Raw genomic sequence first — 12,412 nt, forward strand, 5'->3', positions numbered from 1 at the left:
TTGTTGGGTTTGAGAACAGAATTTATACCTTTTAGATAGGCAAACAGATGGTTTCCAATGAAATGATATAGCACCTGGGGTTTGCTTCACAACTCTGAAGAGGGTGTGGTGCGTCTGTGGCTGGGTTGGACTGGCCTAGGTTGATGGTGGTGTAGATACGTGGGACTCTACTGATTCTGTCTGTCTTTATATGTATTCAGAATTCTCCATAACAAAAAGAAAGTCATGAAGGAAACATTGGTACATCTAGGAGCATCTGCAGGGAGATTATACCTAACTGGGGCCCGGGTGTCAGGGAAGACGTCCTGGTGGGATTGATCCCAGGGCAGAGACCTGAAGAGGGGTGGGGGAGGGCCTGGTAGGGGCAGATGTGAGCATTCAGATGAGGGGTCAGCTGGTGCAAAGGCCTTAGGGTCAGAGTGACAAGAAGGCTAGTGTGGGAGGAACAGAGGGTGAGGAGAAGTGTGTGCAGACCAGGGCTGCAGGGGCGGGGTGGTTCCTTTGGGCTGTGTCAAGAATTTTCATCCTAGGAGCAATGTGAGGCCCTTGGAGGGCTTTAAGCAGGGATGGCGCCGGGCATGCGTGTGATGGGAACCTGTTTTCTTTGGAAAGTGTTCCTGAGTCCCCGTGGAGTTGGTGGCAGGAGGGTTAGGGGAGAGGGGCCATAGACCAAGCTGAGATTACTGTCTGTGTTAGAATCCTTCCCATCATCCCTGCTTTGGGAGCCCTGTAGCACTGAACAGACCCATCCCCTTGAAGTTTGGTGTGACCGTGTGATATGCTTGGGACAGTGAGAAGTGAAGGGTGGCTTCTGACTGGACGTTCTAAGGCATGTGCTTCGTCATGGCCCCTTTTTCCATCTCTTATGATTGAGACACACAGATAGGTGCTGCAAGTAAGAAGGAAACCTTTGGGTGGAGCCAAGTAATGAGTGGTTGCTTTGAGGCTTGTTCCGGGCTTGTTCCCGGCCATGACCTAGTCCAGTGGTTCTCGAGGTCTGGTCCCCAGACCGGCAGCATCAGTCGCTTGGGATCCTTAGAAATGCAGATGCTCATTCCCAGCTCTGGAATGGGGCCCTCCATGCGGAGAGCTGGTGCCTGGTGAGGTGGTTAGGAGATTGTGGTGTTGGTCCTGGTGCAAGGTGGTGGCGGGCCAGCACGGAGCTCAGGTGTGGGGAGAAGTAGACAGTCTCAGTGGGGAAGTGTTCTGGAGTAAAACAGGAGGTTCTGGGGTAAAACTGGGGAGGTTGGGCAGGGGCAGAGTCACAATGGCCCCAGGTGTCTGTCTGACAGAGCCAGGAGGGTGGGAGTGCCGTTCATCTCTAGACAAGCATTTACACTCACTTCATTTTCAGGGTTCAGAAACAAGGAAAAGCCTGTTAAGGAACTTCAAAAAATTCTGTTGAGTTTTTGGCTGAGAGTTCAGTTTCTCAGTGAAGCCCACACTGACCCTCCAGTTGAAGTGGGGCCCTCTCTGCCGTCCTGTTCTCTCTGGCTGCTTGCTGTTCTCCACAGCACTCATCACCCAGTTTACCTGCCTGTCCTGTCCTGCACACCTGAGCAGAGCTGGTGGACGTAGGCCTGCTTTCTGGCTCTCGTCTGTACCCTGAGGGCCAGGCTGTGCCACAGGCTCTCAGTGTGCACGATGTCGCTGTGGCCAGAGCAGGGGGCAGGCAGCGTGCCTCGGACTCAAGGTGACAGAGAGGGAATGCGGCCAGCTTACTGCCCTCGGTTCCATCTGCATGTGACCTGGGTGTTGCTGAGCACTGTCTGGTGGGTGGGTGACAAGACCCCAGCTTCTCACATATCCGGTTCTTCTCCCATTGGTGGAGAGGAAGGTGTGAGCTGGTCTAGGGGGGACCTATAGGCAGCCTGCTCTTCCTCAGAAGCAGGTCTGCCTGCACAGAAGCCTCCCAGTGAGCCTACTGAGGATCTTGCGTGCTGGGCTCTTTCCCCTTGGTTCTGTATCTGTGCTCTGTATTGGCGCAAGATGAGCTGGGATCATGCGTTGCATGAACAGTTTATTGGACTCATTTCTGCTGAGTTCTAAAGTCTGTATAAAACAGTGTTTCTTTAAAATTCAACTGCTTAAAACTCTGAAAAAATAATGGTTTGTCCAATATCTCCCTTTGGAAGCTGAGCATGTGTGCATTTCTCAGATACTGGTCCGCTCCTGGCTGTGGGGGGCTGTCTGAATTAGCAGATCATCGCAGTGAAGGGCAGAGATGGGTGGCCCCGGTGCCCTGCTCTCAGGTCCCTGCCATGGTCGAGGAGTGTTACCGAGGACCGTCTACTGGCTCAGAAGAAATAGTAACAGAACAAATCACAGGCCATTGCCCTCTCTTCCTGTAGAGAGGGGCCCTGGTTATTTTTGTAGGCTGGTCAACTTCTGAGATAGAGGACATCTGTGTCTTGATGGCCCATTACAGGTGAAAATGCAATTATTTTATTTTATTTTATTTTATTTTTATTTTGTTATCATTAATCTCCAATTACATGAAGAACATTATGTTTACTAGGCTCTCCCCTTCACCAAGTCCCCCCCACAAACCCCATTACAGTCATTGTCCATCAGCATAGTAAGATGTTGTAGAATCACTACTTGTCTTCTCCCTGTTGCACAGCCCTCCTCGTGCCTCCCCCACATTATACATGCTAATCATAATGCCCCCTTTCTTTTTCCCCTGCCCTTATCCCTCCCTACCCTCCCATTCTCCCGAGTCCTTTTGCCTTTGGTAACTGTTAGTCCCTTCTTGGGTTCTGTGATTCTGCTGCTGTTTTGTTCCTTCGTTTTCCTTTGTTCTTATACTCCACAGATGAGTGAAATCATTTGGTTCTTGTCTTTCTCTGCCTGGCTTATTTCACTGAGCATAATACCCTCTAGCTCCATCCATGTTGTTGCAAATGGTAGGATTTTTTTCTTCTTATGGCTAAATAATCCATTGTGTATATGTGCCACATCTTCTTTATCCATTCATCTACTGATGGACACTTGGGTTGCTTTCATTTCTTGGCTATTGTAAATAGTGCTGCGATAAACATAGGGGTGCATCTGTCTTTTTCAAACTGGGCTGCTGCATTCTTAGGGTAAATTCCTAGAAGTGGAATTCCTGGGTCAAATGGTAACTCTATTTTGAGCATTTTGAGGAACCTCCATACTGCTTTCCACAATGGCTGAACTAATTTACATTCCCACCAGCAGTGTAGGAGGGTTCCCCTTTCTCCACAACCTCGCCAACATTTGTTGTTGTCTGTCTTTTGGATGGTAGCCATCCTTACTGGTGTGAGGTGATATCGTTGTGGTTTTAATTTGCATTTCTCTGATAACTAGCAATGTGGAGCACCTTTTTATGTGTCTGTTGGCCATCAGAATTTCTTCTTTGGAGAACTGTCTGTTCAGCTCCTCTGCCTATTTTTTAATTGGCTTATTTGGTTTTTGTTTGTTGAGGTGCGTGAGCTCTTTATATATTTTGGATGTCAAGCCTTTATTGGATCTGTCATTTATGAATATATTCTCCCATAGTGTAGGGTACCTTTTTGTTCTATTGGTGGTGTCCTTTGCTGTACAGAAGCTTTTCAGCTTGATATAGTCCCATTTGTTCATTTTTGCTTTTGTTTTCCTTGTCTGGGAGATATGTTCATGAAGAAGTTGTTCATGTTTATGTCCAAGAGATTTATGCCTATGTTTTTTTCTAAGAGTTTTATGGTTTCATGACTTACATTCAGGTATTTGATCCATTTTGAATTTACTTTTGTGTATGGGGTTAGACAGTGATCCACTTTCATTCTCTTTCAAGTGGCTGTCCAGTTTTGCCAACACCATCTGTTGAAGAGGCTGTCATTTCCCCATTGTATGTACATGGCTCCTTTATCAAATATTAATTGACCATATATGTTTGGGTTAATATCTGGAGTCTCTATTCTGTTCCACTGGTCTGTGGCTCTGTTCTTGTGCCAGTACCAAATTGTCTTGATTACTGTGGCTTTGTAGTAGAGCTTGAAGTAGGTGAGTGAGATCCCCCCCACTTTATTCTTCTTTCTCAGGATTGCTTTGGCTATTCGGGGTCTTTGGTGGTTTCATATGAATTTTTGAACTATATGTTCCAGTTCGTTGAAGAATGTTGTTGGCAATTTGATAAGGATTGCATCAAATCTGTAGATTGCTTTGGGCAGGATGGCCATTTTGACAATATTAATTCTTCCTAGCCAGGAGCATGGGATGAGTTTCCATTTGTTAGTGTCCTCTTTAATTTCTCTTAAGAGTGTCTTGTAGTTTTCAGGGTATAGGTCTTTCACTTCTTTGGTTAAGTTTATTTCTAGGTATTTTATTCTTTTTGATGCAATTGTGAATGGAATTGTTTTCCTGATTTCTCTTTCTATTGGTTCATTGTTAGTGTATAGGAAAGCCACAGATTTCTGTGTGTTAATTTTGTATCCTGCAACTTTGCTGTATTCCGGTATCAGTTCTAGTAGTTTTGGAGTGGAGTCTTTATAGATTTTTATGTACAGTATCATGTCATCTGCAAATAGTGGCAGTTTAACTTCTGGATTCCTTGTATTTCTTTGTTTTGTCTAATTGCCGTGGCTGGGACCTCCAGTACTATGTTAAATAACAGTGGGGAGAGTGGGCATCCCTGTCTTGTTCCCGATCTCAGAGGAAATGCTTTCAGCTTCTCTCTGTTCAGTATAATGCTGGCTGTGGGTTTATCATATATGGCCTTTATTATGTTGAGGTACTTGCCCTCTTTACCCATTTTGCTGAGAGTTTTTATCATGAATGGATGTCGAATTTTGTCGAATGCTTTTTCATCATGTATGGAGATGATCATGTGGTTTCTGTCCTTCTTTTTGTTGATGTGGTGGATGATGTTGATGGATTTTCGAATGTTGTACCATCCTTGCGTCCCTGGGATGAATCCCACTTGGTCATGGTGTATGATCCTTTTGATGTATTTTTGAATTTGGTTTTCTATTGTTTGAGTATTTTTGCGTCTATGTTCATCAGGGATATTGGTCTGTAATTTTACTTTTTGGTGGGGTCTTTACCTGGTTTTGGTATTAGGGTGATGTTGGCTTCATAGAATGAGTTTGGGAGTATTCCCTCCTCTTCTATTTTCTGGAAAACTTTAAGGAGAATGGGTATTATGTCTTCTCTGTATGTCTGATAAAATTCCAAGGTAAATCCATCTGGCCCGGGGGTTTTGTTCTTGGGTAGTTTTTTGATTACCACTTCAATTCCTTACTCGTAATTGGTTTGTTTAACTTTTGTGTTTCTTCCTTGGTCAGTCTTGGAAGGTTGTATTTTTCTAGGAAGTTGTCCATTGCTTCTAGGTTTTCCAACTTGTTGGCATATAGGTTTTCATAGTAGTCTTTAATAATTCTTTGTATTTCTATGGAGTCTGTCGTGATTTTTCCATTCTCGTTTCTGATTCTGTTGATGTGTGTTGATTCTCTTTTTCTCTTAATAAGTTTGGCTAGAGGCTTATCTATTTTGTTAATTTTCTCAAAGAACCAGCTGTTGGTTTCATTGATTTTTTCTATTGTTTTATTCTTCTCAATTTTATTTATTTCTTCTTTGATCTTTATTATGTCCCTCCTTCTGCTGACTTTAGGCCTCATTTGTTTTTCTAGTTTCGATAATTGTGATGTTAGACTATTCATTTAGGATGGTTCTTCCTTCTTTAAGTATACCTAGATTGCTATATACTTTCCTCTTAAGACTGCTTTCGCTGCATACCACAGAAGTTGGGGCTTTGTGTTGTTGTTGTCATTTGTATCCATATATTCTTTGATCTCTATTTTAATTTGTTCATTGATCCATTATTATTTAGGAGCATGTTGTTAAGCCTCCATGTGTTTGTGAGCCTTTTTGTTTTCTTTGTACAGTTTATTTGTAGGTTTATACCTTTGTGGTCTGAAAAGTTGGTTGGTAGAATTTCAATCTTTTGGAATTTACAGAGGCTCTTTTTGTGTCCTAGTATGTGGTCTCTTCTGGAGAATGTTCCTTGTGCACTTGAGAAGAATGTGTATCCTGTTGCTTTTGGCTGTAGAGTTCTATAGATGTCAATTAGGTCCATCTGTTCTAGTGTGTTGTTCAGTGCCTCCGTGTCCTTACTTATTTTCTGTCCAGTGCATCTGTCCTTTGGGGTGAGTGGTGTGTTGAAGTCTCCTAAAATGAATGCATTGCATTCTATTTCCTCCTTTAGTTCTGTTAGTATTTGTTTCACATATGCTGGTGCTCCTGTGTTGGGTGCATATATATTTAGAATGGTTGTATCCTCTTGTTGGACTGAGCCCTTTATCATTATGTAATGTTCTTCTTTATCTCTTGTTACTTTCTTTGTTTTGAAGTCTGTTTTGTCTGATACTAGTACTGCAACACCTGCTTTTTTCTCTCTGTTGTTTGCATGAAATATCTTTTTCCATCCCTTGACTTTTAGTCTGTGCATGTCTTTGGGTTTGAGGTGAGTCTCTTGTAAGCAGCATATAGATGGGTCTTGCTTTTTTATCCATTCTATTACTCTGTGTCTTTTGATTGGTGCATTCAGTCCATTTACATTTAGGGTGATTATTGAAAGATACGTACTTATTACCATTGCAGGCTTTAGATTCGTGGTTACCAAAGGTTCAAGGTTAGCTTCTTTAGTATCTTTCTGTCTAACTTAACTCGCTTATTAAGCTGTTATAAACACTGTCTGGTGATTCTTTATTTCTCTCCCTTCTTATTCGTCCTCCTCCATTCTTTATATGTTGGTTGTTTTATTCTGTGCTCTTTTGTGTTTCCTTTAACTGCTTTTGTGGGTAGTTGATTTTACTTTTTGCCTTTAATTAGTATTTGGTTGGTCTGCTTTCTTTGCAGTGATTTTATTTTCTCTGGTGACGTCTATTTAGTCTTAGGAGTGCTCCCGTCTAGAACAGTCCCTCGAAAATACCCTATAGAAGTGGTTTGTGGGGGGCAAATTCCCTCAACTTTTGCTTGTCTGGGAGTTGTTTAATCCCTCCTTCATATTTAAATGATAATCGTGCTGGGTACAGTATCCTTGGTTCAAGGCCCTTCTGTTTCATTGCATTAAATATATCCTGCCATTCTCTTCTGGCCTGTAAGGTTTCTGTTGAGAAGTCTAATGATAGCCTGATGGGTTTTCCTTTGTAGGTGACCTTTTTCCTCTCTAGCTGCCTTTAAAACTCTATTCTTGTCCTTGATCTTTGCCATTTTAATTATTATGTGTCTTGGTGTTGTCCTCCTTGGGTCCCTTCTGTTGTGAGTTCTGTGTACTTCCGTAGTCTGATCGATTATTTCCTTCCCCAGTTTGGGGAAATTTTCAGCAATTATTTCTTCAAAGACAGTTTCTATCCCTTTTTCTCTCTCTTCTTCTTCTGGTACCCCTATAATGTGGATATTGTTCCTTTTGGATTGGTCACACAGTTCTCTTAATATTATTTCATTCCTGAAGATCCTTTTCTCTCTCTCTGCGTCAGCTTCTATGCGTTCCTGTTCTCTGGTTTCTATTCCATCAATGCCCTCTTACGTCTTATCCATTCTGCTTATAAATCCTTCCAGAGATTGTTTCACTTCTGTAATCTCCCTCTGGACGTCATCCCTAGCTCTTGTTTATTTCTCTGCAGCTCCATCAGCATGGTTATGATCTTTATTTTGAATTCTTTTCAGGAAGACTGATTAGGTCTATCTCCTTCTCAGGGGTTGACTCTGTGATTTTGGTCTGTATCAAATTCTTCTGCCTTTTCATGGCGATAAAGATAGTTTGTGGAGCTGGCACGTGTGATGTCTGGGAGAAAGTCCCTTCTTGCTGGTTTGTGGCCTTCCTCTCCTGGGAGAACAGCGACCTCTAGCGGCTTGTGCTGGGCAGCTGCGTGCAGACGGGGCTTCTGATTTTTGCCTGGCCTCTATGGAGTTTAGCTCCATGGTTGCTGTGGGCGTGCCCTGCCTCGGGCTGCTGCTCCGATATGGCAGAGCCGCATCGGAGGGGAAATGACCGGGAGGCTGTTTATCTCAGTGAGGGGCCTCCGAGATGCGCTGCTGCCCAGGGGGTTAGGGTGCCCGGAGTTCCCTGGGATTCCCACCTGCTGGGCTAAGTGTCCCTGGATGCTTCCGTCCAGCTGTGGGGTCCCTGTCGCTTTAAGACTTTCAAAAAGCACTTGCTTTTCTTTGTCCTGGGGCGCCGGCTGCAGGGACCCGCTCACAGGTCTTACTGTCCTGTTTCCCTAGTTTCCAGGGACGCACACCCCACGCACGCACTGTGTGTCTGCGCTCTGGTGCAGATGGCTGGGGCTGGGTGTTTAACAGTCCTGGGCTACCTCTCCATCCCCACTCCGACTCCTCTCCTCCTGCTGGGAGCTGGGGTGTGGGGCGCTCGGGTCCTGCTGGGTCACAGCTTGTATCTTACCCCCTTCGCAAGGTGCTGGGTTCTCGCAGGTGTGGAAGTAGTCTGGCTGTTGTCCTGTGTCTTCTGGTCTCTCTTTTAGGAAGAGTTGTATTTGTTGTATTTTCAAAAATATATATGGTTTTGGGAGGAGATTTCTGCTGCCCTACTCATGCTGCCATCTTGGCTCCTGAAAATGCATTTTTATAGGACCTTGCTTTTAGTCCCATTTCTGCCTCTCCAGGATCCCAAAGAACATCCGTGACAGTGGCATGAGAAGGGCGAGCACTGGGTGCTGGGGAGACACTGCTGGCCCCTTGAGCTCGGCCCCTGTTCTTGGCTGTGTCCTCATGGCCCCCACCAGCTGCCTCTCTTTCGTCTGCTCTTGGCCCGAGGTCTCGGAGGCGGCTCTCTGCAGCCGCCATGTCCTGGTGCCACCTCCACCTCACCTCTCCCTCCCTTTGTGAGCTCCTGGCACAGGAATGAGGTGCGGAGTGCACCATGTGGCAGAAACTGAGTTCTGGGCTCCAGCCTAGACTTTATAGGAACCTTATTTGGGATATGCAATTTCTTGACACACCAAGGCAAAATACAAAGCTTAATTATTCTTACCTTTATAGTCAGAAAATACATTTTATGAAAAACTTGTATGATATGGACAAATGGACGGAAACATAGCTAAAATCTCACCCACCTGTTTAGGTATATTTCCAACTTTTCCTTTATCTAACCAAACCCTGTACCCTAAAGCCAGTTTTTTTTGTGAAGATCACAGCGAAGGGCGACAGGCCTCTGTGTCACTCTGCCTCCCATTTCACCGAGGCAGCTGCTCTTCTCTTTCAGCTGTTTCTTGTGGTTATTTGCCACAAGGTAGACTAAAACAGGTAGATAGTCCTATTATCATATGTAAAATGGCTTGCTTGTTTTGCTGAGCTGAGAATTTGCAGTTTTATATGTTATGTCAAGTCTTGTCTGTGGGGGTGACTTAGTTTTCTGATTCCCTGGCCTCCCACTTCCCCTTGCCCACATCTTCTCTATGTTGTGATGTTTTGGTTTTCTATTCCTGCATGATCAACTATTCCAGAATGTAGTGGCTGAAAACACAGCAGCGTTTATTTCTCTACAGGTTTTCAATTTTGACCTTGTGTGCCAGGGTTAGCTTGTCTCTGCCCTAGGTGGTATTGTGTTTCATTCATGTGGCTGGCATGTTGGTATTGGGTGTTGGATGGAAAGGGCCCTCAGTTCTCTCTGTATTGGGCCTTCCTACAAGGCTGCTTGGGCCTCCTCACAGCATGGTGGCTGGCTCCACGGAGGATGAAGGGACACCTGCCAGTCCTTTCAAAGGCAGGGGCTTGCACAGACATGCCTCGCTTTGGCCATGTTCTGTGGGTTAACGCTATCACAGGCCCAGGCCAGGCTCAAGGGTGTGGAGAAATAGATGTTATTTCTTGGTGGCCAGAGTGACAAAGAATTTTTGGCCATCTTTAATCCACAGTTTTATGACAATTTTTAGTTTAAATGAGTATTTATCAATCCTTACATTGTTCTGCTAAACTGTACACTGTGGTTGATAATATTTACTTTCTTGGGTAGCATTTTGTTTTCCAATTGGAAATAATTATGTTGTTTTTCTGTTTGCTTAGTTTTCCATTTGTCAATTACTAATTCAGCCCTGGGTGTTCCCAGTGAACCTCAGGAAAATCTCTGATGAAGGTCAGTCACACCTGATCTGCCAGCCCCATGGTTCTCCTGGTGGCCTTCCTCCAGGGGCTGCTGGTCTCCTGCTGGCCCAACCCCTGTGTAGGCTTGCACCCAGCTACACCTCTTACCTTCTGAGATCTGCCTGTTTCCTGGGCCTGCATCCTCCGTGGTACAGGCCCTCTGAGACCTGAGTGTCAAAGTGATCTCTGCCATGCTTACACTTCCTGGTAATTTGGCTGGATGTATAATTTCGACTGGAAATAACCTCTCCGAAGTTTGGCAGCACGACTTCATTATTTTTGGGCTTCCCAGGTTAGTTTCTTTTATTAAGAAACCTGACACTGTTGGGGGTCTCTGATCTCTCGTGTGTGTGACCTGTCCCTCCTCCATACCATGTGGGTCTTTTGTGTTCATTATGCTGGACACTTTTCAACCTTTCGATTCTGGGACATCTTGAACTATTTTGTTCATAATTAAAAAAATCTTGACTCCATTTATTTACATTTTTCCTCAGTTTTTTTGAAGTATAATAGAGTAATAAAAATGCATATTTAAAGTGTACAGTGTGATGATTTGATATATGTATGCATTGTGAATGATTCCCATAATCACATTAAAGCATCCATCACCTCACAGTTAGCTTTTTGTGTGTGTGGTGAGTTCATTTAAGATTTGCTCTTAGCAAATTTCAAGTATATAATACAGAATTATTAGCTATAGTCACCAAACTACATATTATATTTTTGGGACTTAAAAATGAAAATTTGTACCCTTTGAGCAACATCTCCCCATTTCCCCTTCCCCAGCCCCTCACAACCACCATTCTGCTCTGTTTTTTTGTGAGCTTGACTTTTTTTTTAGATTCCACATACCAGTGAGATCATACAGTATTTGCCTTTCTTTGGCTTATTTCACTTAGAATAGTATCATCTGTGTTCACTCATGTCACAAATGCCAAGATTTCCTTATTTTTTATAGTTGAGTAGCCCTCATCATGTGTGTGCACATATATACATGTATGTGTGTGTGTGTCTGTACATATGTGTATCACATCTTTATCCACTTGCCCATCAGTGGACACGTAGGTCATTCCAATCAGCCGTCATAAACTGTGCTGCAGTGAGCATGCTTTTTTTGGTGACAGCCACCCTGACAGGTGAGAGGCGAGATAGCTCACTGTGGTTTTGGTTTGCGTTTCCTTGGTGATAAGAGATGTTGAGCCCCTTTCATGTACCTGCTGGCCTGTGTGTCTTCTTTGGAAAGATGTCTGCTTGGGTGTCTTTCGTAAGTTTTTAAATCTTCTCACGTAGCCTTCAACTTATTTTCTCTTCCTCGTTCCTCCTGCCTTTTCTCTCCAGCTCCCCTCTTCCTTTTCCTCCTTTGTCTTCCTCTCCTTTGACAAGTCTGTAAGGAGATGTACAATATCTGATTGTCTCTTTTTGTCCCCTTACAGTTGTGGAGTGCTGTTACAGAAAGTGCCGTAGTTTTTAATTATTTTGGATCTATTTTTACATTTCTGTAATGTTCCTTTAAAAATCCAAAAAAGATACCCCTTTAACTATATAATATATTCACATGGTTTAGAATGAAAAGGTATGGTGTGAAAATCTCTATAGTACCCCCTTCTGCCACCTGATTCACCTCCCAGAAGCAGCAGTGTAGCCAGGGCTGGATAGAGTGCACTGAAGAAGATGTATGTGAGTGCCTCTTAAAGGCATGTGTCAGTGTATTTTCTCCCATTCTCTGTGTTGTGTATTCCTCTGAGTTCCTAGTTTTCTTTTTGCTTTTAAATTCTTGTCTCTCATAGTAAGGCCTAACGGAAGGTCCACTGTTAAGATGGGAGGTCCAGGAGCTAATGGAAGGTCTCTGGCAGGGGCAGTGTGCTTCACTGGGGGCCAGCTGGTTGTGACCCCGCGGTCAGTATCACAGGAGTCCTCTGGGTCCTGGCAGGTGTCCTCTGGCTGGACTTTCTCATGACCCTGCTGCTTTGAGCACCCCTCCCACGTCAGTTGAGACCCCTCTGATGTATGCTGCCCCTCAGCTGAACTCCAGTCTTTCTCCATTTAGGGCAGGGCCAGTCTGTGACTGCCCTTTATGTGGACTCAGAGCCAATTCTTTAGACATAGGGCTCAGTTTTTGCAGCAGATGCTCCAGCAATATGTAGTGAATTTTCACTAACTATACTTTAAGTATGTTTTAGAGGGAAAATAGGAAAATGTTTTACAGACATATGAGAGATACGACTTTAATGTTTACTACCTTTCTCATTCAACAAGAGATTTGGTATTTTAAAAATTGAAACAAAATTCACACAACATAAAATTTCACATT

The 12,412-nt window shown here is 43.9% G+C and overlaps 1 protein-coding gene across 8 annotated transcripts in view; it reads left to right on the forward strand.

The window, feature by feature from the left end:
• Nucleotides 1-12,412, forward strand: part of NSD2 (nuclear receptor binding SET domain protein 2) — a 100,032-nt gene that overhangs the window by 20,475 nt on the left and 67,145 nt on the right. The window contains exon 1 of one of the 8 annotated variants that reach the window (XM_073237939.1): nt 2,023-2,428. The exons of the other annotated variants lie outside the window; for them this stretch is intronic. The gene's annotated coding sequence lies outside the window, so the exon portion shown is untranslated. Of the gene's footprint in view, nt 1-2,022; nt 2,429-12,412 lie in introns of those variants that run through there. 8 annotated transcript variants of the gene reach the window in all.

Source organism: Manis javanica, chromosome 5, assembly GCF_040802235.1.
Source record: "Manis javanica isolate MJ-LG chromosome 5, MJ_LKY, whole genome shotgun sequence".
Lineage (NCBI taxonomy): Eukaryota > Metazoa > Chordata > Mammalia > Pholidota > Manidae > Manis > Manis javanica.